The sequence below is a fragment of the Ornithorhynchus anatinus genome, chromosome 3 (assembly GCF_004115215.2).
Source record: "Ornithorhynchus anatinus isolate Pmale09 chromosome 3, mOrnAna1.pri.v4, whole genome shotgun sequence".
Lineage (NCBI taxonomy): Eukaryota > Metazoa > Chordata > Mammalia > Monotremata > Ornithorhynchidae > Ornithorhynchus > Ornithorhynchus anatinus.
Genome location: NC_041730.1, coordinates 119364854 through 119379684, shown reverse-complemented (window position 1 = coordinate 119379684; position 14831 = coordinate 119364854). Strand labels below are relative to the sequence as shown.

The 14831-nt window shown below is 41.9% G+C and overlaps 1 protein-coding gene across 1 annotated transcript in view; it reads left to right on the top strand.

Annotated features, from left to right (window-relative positions):
* The window catches only part of KAT6B (lysine acetyltransferase 6B), a 255301-nt gene that overhangs the window by 216531 nt on the left and 23939 nt on the right, over positions 1–14831 (top strand). The window lies entirely within an intron of this gene.

Below are 14831 nucleotides of genomic sequence, written 5' to 3'. Positions count from 1 at the left end.
GGAAGCAGAGTGCTATAAAAGTAGAAAGAAAACATTTTTGTAGCTTATTTGAGTTTGTTAAGTTCTAATTTTCTAGCAGCAGGTGAAAGTCTTGTGTGTGAAATATTACAAGTGAAGAGAGCTATTTGCTGGAGGCAGTTATTGTGTTTGAAGGTATATTTGTTTAATGTGTAATTGCATCCTGTCCACAAATGCATAGTTTAAAAGTTATTATAACTTTTCCATTGTAAATTCCTGTTGCAGGATTTTGAAAATCCCATCCAGGTTTCAACTTAGATTGTGAACCTGGAGGGCAAATTTTTAAGATGGTTTTTTGAAGTTGCTCAATTGAAGATTAATTTGTTTTCTGAAGCAATTTTTAGACTCACAATCCTAAAGTAAGATTTTCTCTGTTCATATGGAAAAATAATTCAAAAACTTGAAATGACTTCATTGTTTCACCCGATTTTTAACCTGTTTTTTTTTCCTTAAACCATCCTCTTTCAAAAGGTGGGGCTAAATGTTGGGAAAAATTTAAAAAAGCCAAATAAAGAAGCTGCATGTTATCTCTGGTTTTGTTATGCCATGTTTCTCTAAACTCCAGTGTACAGAAACCCCATATCATTAGTGCCTGGGTAAGTTTTTGAGAGAAAGCAAGTTGGAGCACTTGAATGATGGTCTAGCTTTTATTTTTGAAATTACCAGAATCAGAGATTTACTGATTTCTTTGATCAGTAATAGATCCTGGAAACGATTTGATTATTCTTTAAATGTATAATTAGCATTTTGCAAATTCTCACTTGCCTAAGTACATTCAGACCAGACTCTCAGGTGAGGTGACCAAAGTGTAGTCCATTTAATTCCAAGATCCAAAATGTTTTCTATACACACTAACACATCAGTGCCTTTCAGTATTTCGTGGTGGAAGAGGTGACAGGTATCCTGTTATAGCAATGGGGAAACTGAGGCAAGTTTTGCACTGTTAATTCACTGGTTCATATTTCTACTTAAAAGCCCATTTATGATCCTACTTTGTGAAGTAGACTATTCTAAGATGAATTCTAAATTGCATAAATAGTTCTGTGACCACCAAATTTGCCTCTCTTGAAGCTTAGTGGGATCTTAAAAAGACATTTTAGTTTTAAGGATTATTAATTGAACTATGCTAAGCAATGCCAAGATTTCTTGACCCTTAAAAGGAAATAAAGCCCTGTGCTTCTTTAACTCCTCTCTCTCTATTTTTGGCTGCCACTTATTTCCCTGTGATTGAATATTATCTAATATAACCTGATAGAGAGTATTTTACTCTATTCTTTCCCCTCAATTTCCCAGCTTATACAACCTATCTGCTGTTCCGCTCCTCTTTTTTCCACAGTTTCTGAGGGTTCATAATAATATTAATGGCATTCATTAAGCACTTAATTTGTGTCAACCACTGTGTTAAGCACTGGGTTAAGTGCAAAGTAATCAGATGGGACACAGTCCCACAAAGGGCTCACAGTCTAAGGGAGGGAGATCAAGAGGAGTAAAAGAAACCATCCATAAGATGCACTTTCTGGCAGGTAGCAGCAAAGCCCAAGCTGAAGTTAATACAACCATCTAGTATACCCAGCAACTCGAATCTGCAATAACCGAGAGAACAGTCAATTCTAGGAATTCCTAGTTTTTTCTAACATAGGAATTTTTAATGGTCCCGATCATCATTTTACTGGAGAAATCTGAAATGAGTATCTAGTGTCGATTCGAAATAGTTTCTCCAGTCATCAGAATTCAGTGACACCTACTTTTAAAATGCAGTTGCTGGCAATTATGTGGCATAGATGGTGTATTAGTTTAGAAGAAAGATAATTAAGACCAGTTGAAATGTCTAGATGTGCAAATATAAGAAAGAGGGATCACGTGTTCCTCATCTTTTAGGGAAGGAAGAGGAACAGGTTTTTTTAATGATTGTGTTTGATTGAAACCTCCTAATCCCATCAGTTTGCCTGTAATGTCTTCCATCTATGTTCATAATGTTGTGATTCTATTTTAAAGATTGTATTCAAGAATATTTCAGAATTATAAGTCTTTCTTAGAAAGCATCCTATTAAGGGAACAGGGAGAACTCTGAGGCCTCAGTGGTTCTGTAAGGCAGCTTTACATTTAATTACTTGGAGTCTGCTATTAAAATTGGAAAACTATCACTTAATGCTGAGGAAAATGTTAGAAAGTACAATCCAAAATATACAATATATTCCCCTTCTTTCATATCTTAGAGGCTGCAGGTACTAGTTTTACTAAAGCCAGAAGGATTAGTAATTAGTCCATCCAAGAAATAAAATGCAAAGGGCAGTAACTTCAGTGAATTATAGTCTGGCCTAAAACTCCATAACTCCAATGTGTTTGGCTGGGGGAGGGCAGGGGGGTGGTGGGGTGATTTTTTTTTTTTTTTGCCAACAAAGTTCTAGAAATATCCATGTCTGTGAGCTTGACTGAGACTGAAGGAGCTGGGAGGAGGGTAAGATTCCTCAATAATTCAGGGCTCGAGGAGGTTCTGAACAATCATTTGGAGTTGACTTTGGCAAAAGAGCCCTTTTTTAAAAAAAATCCTCCCTCTCCTTTCCTGCTCTAGATGATTCCTCTCTTTAGTTGTTGACTTTTCCATTAATCGAGTACCTAGTCTGTGTGTATCAGCTCCCCCGTTATGTATGTGGGGGTGTTCTGAGGGGAAAACAACTCTGTAGTGATAATGAAGTTGTGGACATGTTGAAATTGCTTGATTGATCAAAAGGAAAAGGAGCCAGGTATTGATCCACCTGTAAAACCTTTTGAAGAACAGGAATTGCTCAACTGCAGTTATTACAGGCCATATCTGGAGAGCAAATATTTGAGGACTCTATTCAAAGTCATGACTGAATGTGAGGCCACAAGGGGCCCTTTTGTTTGAACTTGCTGGAGGTGATTTTGGATATTCCTTAAGTCACAAACTATCACTCTTTTTAGCCTATGTCAGGTTTTCTTTTCAAGGTATTGGGGATAGAGCTAAGATAGGAGATTCTCCCAGGGGAAATTTAATGCACAATTGGTTCCTGTTTTTCTGGTGGACCTGATCAGAAGTGGTGTAGTTGAGGACAGGCGGTGCTTCTGTCACTGACTTATAGTGTAACTTCGGCCTATGAAATGGGAATATTAATATCTGCTGCTTATCTTATAGGGAGGTCATGATATGAAGGGCTTTTAGAAAGGTCCTATCTCTTGTTGTTTCTACCATTCTTATTCATTTTGCCTGAGCTGTAGGAGCAGATTGAATTGAAGGATAGATTTTTCAGGCTGATTGCCCCAAAGAACAGCTGTTCCGAATTCTTCAGGCCTCCTCTGACACACACAGCTTCCCAAGAGACTTTTCTTAGATTGCCAGAGGGAAGCTGTAGATCTGATTATTTTGCCCTGATAGGGTCCCTTAGCTCCACCGAAGATGGCTGGCAGTCATTTTCAATGAACTAATTATGGTATTTGTTAACCCAAGCCCTGTACTAAGCGCTGGGGCAGATGCAAGATAATCAGGTCAGACACAGGCCCTGTCCCAAATGACAATCTAAGTAGGGGAGAGTGGGATTTAATCCCCATTTTACAGGTGAGGAAACTGAGGCCCTGAGAAGTTAAATGACTTGCCAAGCTAACCCAGCAGGCAAGTGGCAGAGCCGGGATTATAACCCAAGTCCTTTGACTCCCCAGCCTGTGCTCTCTCTACTAGGCCAAGCTGGATTAATTATCTTGCTGTATCCCTGAATTCCTCTGGTCATTTTAGACTTGGCAGGATCAGAGAGAAAAGGGGCACAGTTAGGGAGACAAATGGAAAAGGGAAGGGGAAAATGTGGAGGGTGGGGACAAAGGAGAGAGAGGGAGGATAGATTTTACTTTGCACCATGATCCGGATGCCACTTCATGGCTTAAGCAGCAGTGAGGACTCCCCCAGTCTGACAGCTAATGAGCTGTAGTCACTGTACTCTGATCATTCCCTCAACCTTTAGCTCCGTGGGCCCAAGACTCAAGTGGATGCCCAACTTCTAGACCCAGTGGAGCTTCTCTCTCCTCTCTCCTTTCTAACCTCTTCTCTCCTTCTATTCCACCTTAGTGGAAAGAGCCCAGGCTTGGGAGTCAGAGGTCGTGGGTTCTAAACCCGGCTCCACCACTTGTCAGCTGTGTGACTTTGGGCAAATCACTTAACTTCTCTGTGCCTCAGTGACGTCATCTGTAAAATGGGGATTAAGACTGTGAGCCTCACATGGGACAACCTGATTACCCTGTATCTACCCCAGCGCTTAGAACAGTGCTCTGCACATAGTAAGCGCTTAACAAATACCAACATTATTACCTCATCTGCAAAATGGGGATTAAGACTGTGAGCCCCACGTGGAACAACCTGACCACCTTGTATCTCTCCCGGTGCTTAGAACAGTGCTTGGCTCATAGTCAACGCTTAACAAATACCATCATCAGCATTATTATTATCCATGTGCTGAGATTCACACACTCTTCTGTCAGCCATTTTTTCCCCATTAGGATTTTTGGGTCACATGTGTTCTAAAGAACTAAATCGGAAGGTGGAAAAGACTCCCAAAGGTTTTGACAATCTCACCGAAATCAGGATGTATGGTCACCTTACTCTTAATGTTGGTATTTGTTGGTATTTGTTAAGCGCTTACTATGTGCAGAGCACTGTTCTAAGCGCTGGGGTAAACACAGGGGAATCAGGTTGTCCCACGTGGGGCTCACAGTCTTAATCCCCATTTTACAGATGAGGGAACTGAGGCACAGAGAAGTTAAGTGACTTGCCCACAGTCACACAGCCGACAAGTGGCAGAGCTGGGATTCGAAGTCATGAGCCCTGACTCCAAAGCCCGTGCTCTTTCCACTGCGCCACGCTGCTTCTTCTTGCTACCTTGGGCTTTACAATAAGTGAAGTTCACACTCTGAGCTCTTGTGGTTTCTCGAGGAGCTGCCAGAAATAGAGTATTCAGTTCCTTTCTACTGCTCCTTGGCTTAAATGTATATGTAAGTGGGTAGATGTGTAGGTATTATTGCCAAAGCCCAGATCATAATGAGGAAGACCCCGACTGAAGAAAATGAGACTTACCAGTTTTCCAGTTTCCGCCTTTTAAATCTAGGCCGATTCCTAGGTTATTTTGGGGGCTGGAAAAACGTAACTATATAAAATAATGTAAATGACATAAAATAGCATCAGTGGTTGCAGGTATCATTCCACTTCATTTTACTTCAACGTATTATCAGAGGTAGAATCAGTAAAATGTGTTGCACGACTCCATAGAGAAGCAACGTGGCCTATAGGATAGAGCACAGGCCTGGGAGTCAGAGGACTTGGGTTCTAATTCCAGATCTGCCACTTGTCCACTGTGTGACCTTGGGCAACTCACCTCACTTCTCTGTGCCTCAGTTACCTCATCTGCAAAGTGGAGATTAAGACTGTGAGCCCCATGTGGCACAGGGACTGTGTCCAACCTGATTTGCTTGTATCCACTCTAGTGCGTAGTACAATACCTGCCACATAGTATGTGCTTAAAAAATACCATTATTATCATTAATACTATTATTATTGTTGTTATTATTATAAGCTCCACAAGTTTTCATTCCAGCAAATAAACAAGTAGAATGTCAGGGGAATTCAGTTTTGATTCTCATTCTTCTGAGTCTTCTGAATTTGGGCCTCAATTTATTCATCTTTCAAGGTAAGTCACTTTACTTCTCTGGGCCTCAGTTCCCTCATCTGTAAAATGGGGATTCAAACTGTGAACCCCATGTGGGACAGGGACTGTGTCCAACCCGATTTGCTTGTATCCACCCCAGCCCTTATTACAGTCCTTGGCACAAAGTAAGTGCTTAACAAATACCATAATAATAATCATTATTATTATTGTCATCAATACAAAAGATCATAGGCATAGACAATTCCTGTTCACAAGGAGTTTACGGGCAAGATGGGGAAAAAGACGTTAAAATAAATTACAGATGGTTATGTACATATGTGCTGTAGGGCTTAGGGAGGGCGAATATCAAAGTGCTTAAGGGGAGCAGACCCAAGTTCAAGGTAACGCAGAAGGGAGGGCTCAGTCAGGGAAGGCCTCTTAAAGGCGATGTGGTTTGGGGAGAGAGGAGGTCTGTCGGATAGGAAGGGGGAGTGAGTTCCAAGCCAGAGAGAGGACATGGTGGAGAGAAAGAGGAGGTTAAGTGACTTGCCCAAGTAATAGCAATAATCATTATGGTATTTGTTAAGTGCTTACTGTGTGCCAAGTTCGATTAGACTGTAAGCCCGTCAAACGGCAGGGACTGTCTCTATCTGTTGCCGACTTGTTCATCCCAAGCGCTTAGTACAGTGCTCTGCACATAGTAAGCGCTCAATAAATACTATTGAATGAAAGTACTGTACTAAGCACTGGGGTAAATACAAGGTAATCAGATTATCCCACGGGGGCTCACAGTTTTAACCCCCATTTTACAGATGAGGTAACTGAGGCACAGAGAAGTTAAGTGGCTAGCCCAAAGTCACACAGCTGACAAGTGGCAGATCCAGGATTAGAACCCATACCCTCTGACTCCCAAGCTTGTGCTCTTTCCACTAAGCACACTGCTTCCCCAAGTCACACACAACAGGCAAGCAGTGGGACTGGGATTAGAAACTGGCTTCCTGGCTCTCATTTCTGTGTTCTGTCCACTGGGCCGGGCTGCTTCTGTAATCCTTGACCTTGCCATAACGACATCTGAAATGTACTGTTAGTGCTTCGGTACCTTACTCGGACTTAATTAAATCTTTAAAGCATGTGGAATTAAATGGAGCCAGACCCAAGACTGTGAATTGCTTTTGATAAAATATTTTTCTGTTAAAACTAGAGGGCACCAAGGTTTCCGTCTTCTAAAATGATTTTCAGGCTATTAGTCTTTATGAGGGTTTGAGGATTCTAAGTCAGGTAGGTTTCAATCAAGTCTATCGTAATAGTGGAGGAGAAAAAAAGTTATTCATCCAGCACTACCTTTGGCTTCACAGTGATTTGTGGAGAAAAATTTCCCCTCAATTACAAAAATTTCACCACAGCTTAAAGATTTGGTCTTCAGTCTGAATCCACGAAGCTGATCTTTAGGGAGAAGGCTAGATTTTTTTGATTTAGGCTATCCAGAATTAAGAAGCAAGCCATTGAAGCACTGGGGGATATATTTAACACGGGTACATTCTACTCATTTAAGATGCTTCAGGATAAATACACAAGCTACCAAGAACAGTTTTTTTTTAATTTACCTGCACCTTAAATGAATTATTTGGAATCTTTTTGGTAAGTTTAATTTAATAGGTGTAGCTTACATTACCACACCTTTAAAATTGATACTCTGCAAGGAAGATGAGCTCAATATTTATACAAATCATTATTACTTACCAAAACTCTCTATCAACTGGTTACATGAGGCAAGTATATTATGAGACTCGTGGAGAAGGAAGCATGAAAACTAGAGAATCTTAAAAAGTGATACAGGTGCTTTGGAAAAGTGCATAGTTTGGGGAGTTATGCAGGTACTTTGGATCCCCGGCAAAGGCCTCATTTCCTCTTCTCCCACTCCCTTCTGTTTCACCCTATCACTTGGGTTTGCACCTTTTACTCACCACTCCCTCGGCCCTTTAGCACTTAGAATGTTATTCCATAATATAATCTTTTTATAGTAATGCCTGTCTCCCCCAGACTGTAAACTCACTGTAGACAGGGATCTCACCTTGGCTTCACGGGCTCCGTCCTCTCCTGGTTCTCCTCTTATCTCTCTGACCGTTCATTCTCGGTCTCCTTCGCGGGCTCCTCCTCCCCCTCCCATCCACTAACTGTAGGGGTTCCTCATGGGTCAGTTCTTGGCCCTCTTCTGTTCTCCATCTATACTCATTCCCTTGGTGAACTCATTCGCTCCCACGGCTTCAACTATCATCGCTACGCAGATGGCACCCAAGTCTTCACCTCCTCCCCTGTTCTCTCCCCATCCCTCCAAGCTCGTATCTCCTCCTGCCTCCAGGATGTCTCCACCTGGATGTCTGCCAACCACCTAAGTCTATATGTCCAAAACTGAGCTCCTTATCTTCCCTCCCAAACCCTGTCCTCTCCCTGACTTCCCCGTCACTGTGGACGGCACTACCATCCTTCCCGTCTCACAGGCCCACAACCTTGGTACCGTCCTTGACTCTGCTCTCTCATTCACCCCACACATCCGATCCGTCACCAACACCTGCCGGTCTCACCTACACAGTATCGCCAAGATCCGCCCTTTCCTCTCCATCCAAACTGCTACCTTGTGGGTACAATCTCTCATAATATCCTGACTGGATTATGTGTCAGCCTCCTCTCTGATCTCCCTTCCTCCTCTCTCTCCCCACTCCAGTCTATTCTTCATTCCTCTGCCTGGATCATCTTCCTACAGAAATGCTCTGGGCATGTCACTCCCCTCCTCAAAAACCTCCAGTGGTTGCCTATCAACCTTCGTAAGAAGCAAAAACTCTTCACTCTTGGCTTCAAAGCTCTCCATCACCTTGCCCCCTCCTGTCTCACCTCCCTTCTCTCTTTCTACTGCCCACGCCGTACACTCCACTCCTCTGCCGCTCACCTCCTCACGGTCTCTCTTTCGCACCTGTCCCGCTGTCGACCCCTGGCCCATGTCCTACCCCTGACCTGGAATGCCCTCCCTCCTCACATCTGCCAAATTAACTCTCTTCCCCTCTTCAAAGCCCTACTGAGAGCTCACCTCCTTCAGGAGGCCTTCCCAGACTGAGCCCTCCCTTTCCCTCTGCTCCTCCTCCCCTCCCCATTCCCCCTTCTCATGCCCTCTGCTCTTCCCCCTTCCCCTTCCCCCAGCAATGTGCGTATTTGTAGGTATTATCTATTACCCTATTTATTTTGTTAATGATGTGTATATATCTATGATTTTATATATCTTGATGATATTTATGCCCGACTACTTGTTTTGTTCTGTTTTGTTTTGTTGTCTGTCTCCCCCGTTTAGACTGTGAGCCCATTTTTGGGCAGGGATTATCTCTGTTGCCGAATTGCACGTTCCAAGCGCTTAGTACAGTGCTCTGCACATAGTAAGCACTCAATAAATATGATTGAATGAATGAATGAACTCTGTTACTTTCCCAAGCGCTTAGATCAGTGCTCTGCACCCAGTAGGTGCTCAATAAATATGATTGATGGAAATAATGTTTTTCATGACCTATTCACTGCCTATGTATGTAAATTTTTTTGAGTAACAAGCTCAATTGAAGTGTTTTCTTCTGAGGTTGGCACTCCAGGTGTTTATAATGGTTTTGTTTAATTAGTTCTGAATCGGATACATATGCTTGGCCCTAAATTCAAGAGATTTTTGTAAAATCTGAAAAGTGACAGCTAGATCTTTTATGCACAGGTTTGAGATCGCTGTGTACATAATGGCTTTGCCTAAGGGGTCTAGCCCATTGTCAGATTAGGATATTGTAAAATCTTGTAGTACATGGGCCACATCTTTTCCCTGTGGAAGAACAAGACTATGCATGTTTTTTGATGAGGAGGAAGAGGATGATAATTAGCAGTAAAGGGTCTCATTCAGAGTATCGTCAACCATGCTTTGAGACTCTGCCCATGCCATATCATAACCAATATTTTCAACAAAACAGAATCAGGAAAGATACATTCAGTAACACTGACTCCCCTTCTAGACTGTAAGCTCATTATGGGTAAGGAACATGTCTGCTAATTCTGTTGTATTGTACTCTCCTGAGTGCTCAGTCCAATGGTCTGCACTCAATAAATGCCATCGATTGATGGATTGATTCTATATCGTATTCCTAGACATCATAAATGTTTTATTCATTCATTCAATAGTATTTATTGAGCGCTTACTATGTGCAGAGCACTGTACTAAGCACTTGGAATGTACAAATCGGCAACAGATAGAAACAGTCCCTGCCCATTGACGGGCTTACAGTCTAATCGGGGGAGACGGACAGACAAAAACAATAGCAATCAATAGAATCAAGGGGATGAACATCTCATTAAAACAATAGCAATAAATAGAATCAGGTGATGTACATCTCATTAACAAAATAAATGGGGTAATGAAATTATATACAATTGAGCAAACGAGCACAGTGCGGAGGGGAGGGGAAGGGAGAGGGGGAGGAGCAGAGGGACGGGGGAAAGAGGGCTTAGGTGAGGGGCGGTGAAGGGGGGGAAAGAGGGAGCCGTTGTTCACTAAGCTCCTAAGGTTACCCTATATAGTATGGACAGTCAAGTCAAAGGTAAAAATCCCCTGGCTGACTCTTTCCCCATCTGAGTAAAACAGAGTTTAGTCATGTATACCTTATCCTATATTGCCATGCTTGGTTGGGATAAGGTACCTAGAATCCAGTGTCAGTTTACACTTCTGTTCCATCAGGAAACTTTCTAAATGACAATCTACAAGCATCATCGAAAATCCTTCAGACAGTCATCCAGAAACTACGGCATGCTGATGACTGTTCTCCGGTGGCTTATAGAAAATAAGACATGCAGCTAATTCTGAACTGCTTAGAAGCAGCAGCGTAGCGCTTTGACAGGCAGTAATCCTGAAGACCAAAGTTATGTACCACTCTGCTCTTGGCAATCTCTGTACATTTTCATCATCATCCCAAAGCTTTATTCTTGCAATCTCTTCTGTTGCCTAGGTAGTAGGTACTCCCAAAAGTGCACAGATAGACAGAAGAGCAGAAAGCCTAATGAGAACTGCCAGAATGGCCTTTAGAATGGTGCCGGGCAGACTGAAGCACCAGGAAGGCATCATTTCATCTCAAACTGAAGGATTTCAAAACTGTAGGAATGGCTGGCTTCTAGGTAGCAGACTGGCCTAGTGGAAAGAGCCTAGGCCTGGGAGGCAGGAGACCTGGGTTCTAACCCTGGCTCCGTTACTTGCCTGCTGTGTGACCTTGGGCAAGTCACTCACCTTTTCTGTGCCTCAGTTACCTCATCTGTAAAATGGGGATTAAGACTGTGAGCACCATGTGGGACAGGGACATGTCCAACCTTACATCTACCTTACCTTACATCTACTCCAGTGCTTTTAGAACAGTGTTTGGCACATAGTAAGTGCTTAAATACCATAATAATAATTATTATTATTATTGCCCGCTGCGTGACCTTGGGAAAGTAATTTAACGTCTCCGGCCCTCAGTTTCCTCAACCGAGATTACCCATTCTCTCTCATACTTCGATTGTGAGCCTCGTATGGGACAGAGACTGTGTCTAACCTGATTATCTCCTCCTGCCTTCAGGACATCTCTACTTGGATGTCATCCTGCCACCTCAAACTTAACAGGACCAAAACAGAGCTCCTTATCTTCCCTCTCAAACTCTGTCCTTTCCCGAGCTTTCCCGTCACTGTTGATGGTACAACCACCCCTCCCGTCTCACAAGCCCGTAATCTTTGCATCATCCTTCATAATGCTCTCTCATTCAACCCACATATCCAATCCGTCACCAAATCCTGGCGTTCTCACCTTCACAACATCACTAAGATCCGCCCTTCTCCATCCAAACTGCTACCAAGTTAGTACAATTATTCATCTTATCCCGACTGATTACTGCATCCGCCTCCTTTCTGACCTCCCAAACTCTTGCCTCTCCCCACTCCAGTCCAAACTTCACTTCGCTGCCCAGATTATCTTTCTCCAGAAATGCTCAGGGCATGCCCCACCTCCCCCTCCTCAAAAATCTCCAGTGGTTGCCTGGCCACCTCCGTATCAAAGAAAAACTCCTTACTTTTGGCTTTAAACCTTGCCCCTTCCTACCTCACCTCCCTTCTCTCCTTCTGCGACGCAGCCCGCACACTTCATTTCTCTGCCGCTAACCTCCTCACTGTGCCTCATCTCTCCTGTCTCGCCGCCGACCCCTGGCCCACGTCCTACCTCTGGCCTGGACCGCCCTCCCTCCTCACATCCGCCAGACAATCACCGCCGCCCCCCCCCCCCCGCCCTTCAAAGCCCTACTGAAGGCGCATCTCCTCCAAGAGGCCTTCCCAGACTAAACCCCACTTTCCTCATCTCTAACTCCCTTCCACGTCACCCTGACTCGCTCCCTTTGTTCTTCCCCCCTCTCCCCACCCCATAGCACTTATGTATAGATCTATAATTTTATTTATTTATATTGACGTCTGTTTACTTGTATTGATGTCTGTCTCCCCACCTCTAGGCTGTGAGCTCATTGTGGGCAGGGATTTTCTCTCTTTATTGCTGTATTGTACTTTCTCAAGTGCTTAGCTCAGTGCTCTGCACATAGTAAACGCTCAATAAATAAGATTGAATGAATGAATAGTAGAGTGCATAGCACATAATAAGCACTTACCATAGTTATTATTATTGTCATCATCTACCTCAGAAGGCACTTTGAGCTTCTAAAGCAATTTTGTCAACCTCAAATAGCAATAAAATATCATCAATAATGAGGCCCTGAAATGCAGCCAATTTCTAGCTGTTAGGATGGACACGGATGAAAAATGGAAGATACCAGATTACCTAGCAACTGATTCTGTGGTGAATTTAAGAAAGGGCACATGCAAGCCGGGACAAAATCAGTAGTTCTGCTCAGTCTGCAACGATATGATTATAGCCGCTCATTTGGGGAAGAGATCTTGAACACGCATTGGTGCGCATCGTTCAATAAAGGGTTTGCTCTACTTGTGCAAATAATTTAAGATGGTTGGGTTTCCAAGAGGCAGTCAATAAAACAGCGACAGAAACCAAGGCAATGAAAAGTCTTTAAATGCAGCCAGTGTGAAATGGATTGTCTTTTCAGCCTTAGGTCTTTTCAGCCATAACTTCTCGAATGGATAAGATCTCCTCAGTGCTGTTGTCTTTGAATATGAAGAACAGATTTTGTGTGTGTGTGTGTGTGTGTTTGTGTGTGTGTGTTCATCACTAGACAAACCGTCAAACAATTCGTTAACCTTGAGAAAGTGATCCTTACATCATTTTGTTTCAGGTTCGTGCTGTTAATTCTTCAGTTTAGATCCTGTAAAGTTTCATTCCCAATGAGTAGTGGTCTTCAAACATACAGTCAGGCTGTCTTAGTAATTGATAGGTATCACGGTAGCTAAAACATAGTCACATTGTTAGTAATTTGCTTTTCCTGATCAATTTAAGTGGATATCAGAATTTAAATATTGTTAAATATTTTGTTGATAGTGGAATAAGGTGCGTACATTTTGCTGATGTGTTGTTGAAGGGAATGAACAGATTAGTAAATTATTTCAGCAATCCTTCTGCGTAGTTATCAACATACTTCATGTACCGTAAAATAAAATCTGTAGTTCATTAACACTTTAAAATTATTTTGCATAATATTTGAAAGCATTAAATGGAAATATAATGAAAAGTAGGTGTAAGCTAATCCTCTAAACTCTTAAACTTGTATGGGCAGAGATTGAGTCTACCAACTCTCTTGAACTGTACTCTCCCAAGTGCTTAGTATAGCGCTCTGCACCTGGTAAGCACGCAATAAATATGAATGATTGATTAGATAACTTAGTAAAAGTGGTTTGTGCTTGTTAAAGCTGAAACTGTATGCTTAAACCAGGTCTTTATTATAGGGAAATATATTCTGATGAAAATTAGTAAAATTTAAAGATGTAGTGGGAAAAAATACTGCAGTCGTTCGGCTTGGACTAGTTGATCAATATTAAATGTTTTTTTAATGTTTTATTTGCACTGATTTGGGGGCAAGAAAAAAACATTTAGAATTACTGATTTCTTATATAGGAAGCACAAGTTAAGACAAGTTCTTAAGAATGCTCTGTGGTTAACCCAAATTTCTAAAACTAATCCTCTTGATCTACAGCTTCAAAATGACTTCAACGTGATTTGTCTGTTGCCTACATCAAATATATATGGTTCATATTTGTATAATTTTAGGGAATTTATAAAGTGAAGTTATCAAATGGTTATTTTGAGAAAGGTAAAAATGATCAGTTTTGTACATTTCTTTTCTCTGCGTTAGAAGGGTGGCCACCGGCTTTCATTCAGTCAGATAGTTCTGTTCAACATTTTCCCAACATAGTCTCCTTTTTAAAACATTTTCCTTGCAAAGGCCTAACTTAACAAATGCAATATGGCATGTACGCTAAAGATCCAGACACACTGTGGAACATTTCAGTCTAAGTTTCCATGGACAGTTTTTTTTGTACATGAGGGAAGAGGGTCTGGGTCAGAATTGCCAAAATGCACTATAACACAAAGTAATTTCCATGATGTAGTTGAAAAGAGAGCTAGTGAAGTTGAAATGAGTTACAGCATTTGATATAAAAGACACTTCTTTTATTAGTGCTCTGAAACAAAGCTTCAGATCAGCCCACTAGTAAAATACACAAGCAGGATAAAATCCAAGTTGACAGAGGCTTTTTTTTTATAAGATCAGCGGTCGAAAGATCACTTTGCTGTGGAAAACAATTTGCCAGTTAATTTTTGGGGTAATCCCTGAGCAAATTTATAAATAAGTGCCTGATGGTAATAATAAAAATAATAGGAATAGTCACGATAAAAATGTGGTAATCGTTAAGTGTGTAGTCTGTACCAAGCCGTGTTCTAAGATAATCATAGATACAAGATAATCAGGTCAGACGCAGTCCCTGTCCCACATGGAACTCACAGCCTAAGAGGGAGATGTTTAGTATTTGTAAGAAACTGAGCTTCTCAGTGCCTTCCTGACATTGACCCTTTGCAGGATTACCACCTGGACTTTAATTTTTAGTCTTTGTTAGTTACTTTTCAAGATGTTTGAAATATTGGCACCATATAAAAAAAAGGTCTTTCTGTAAGATACAGTTTT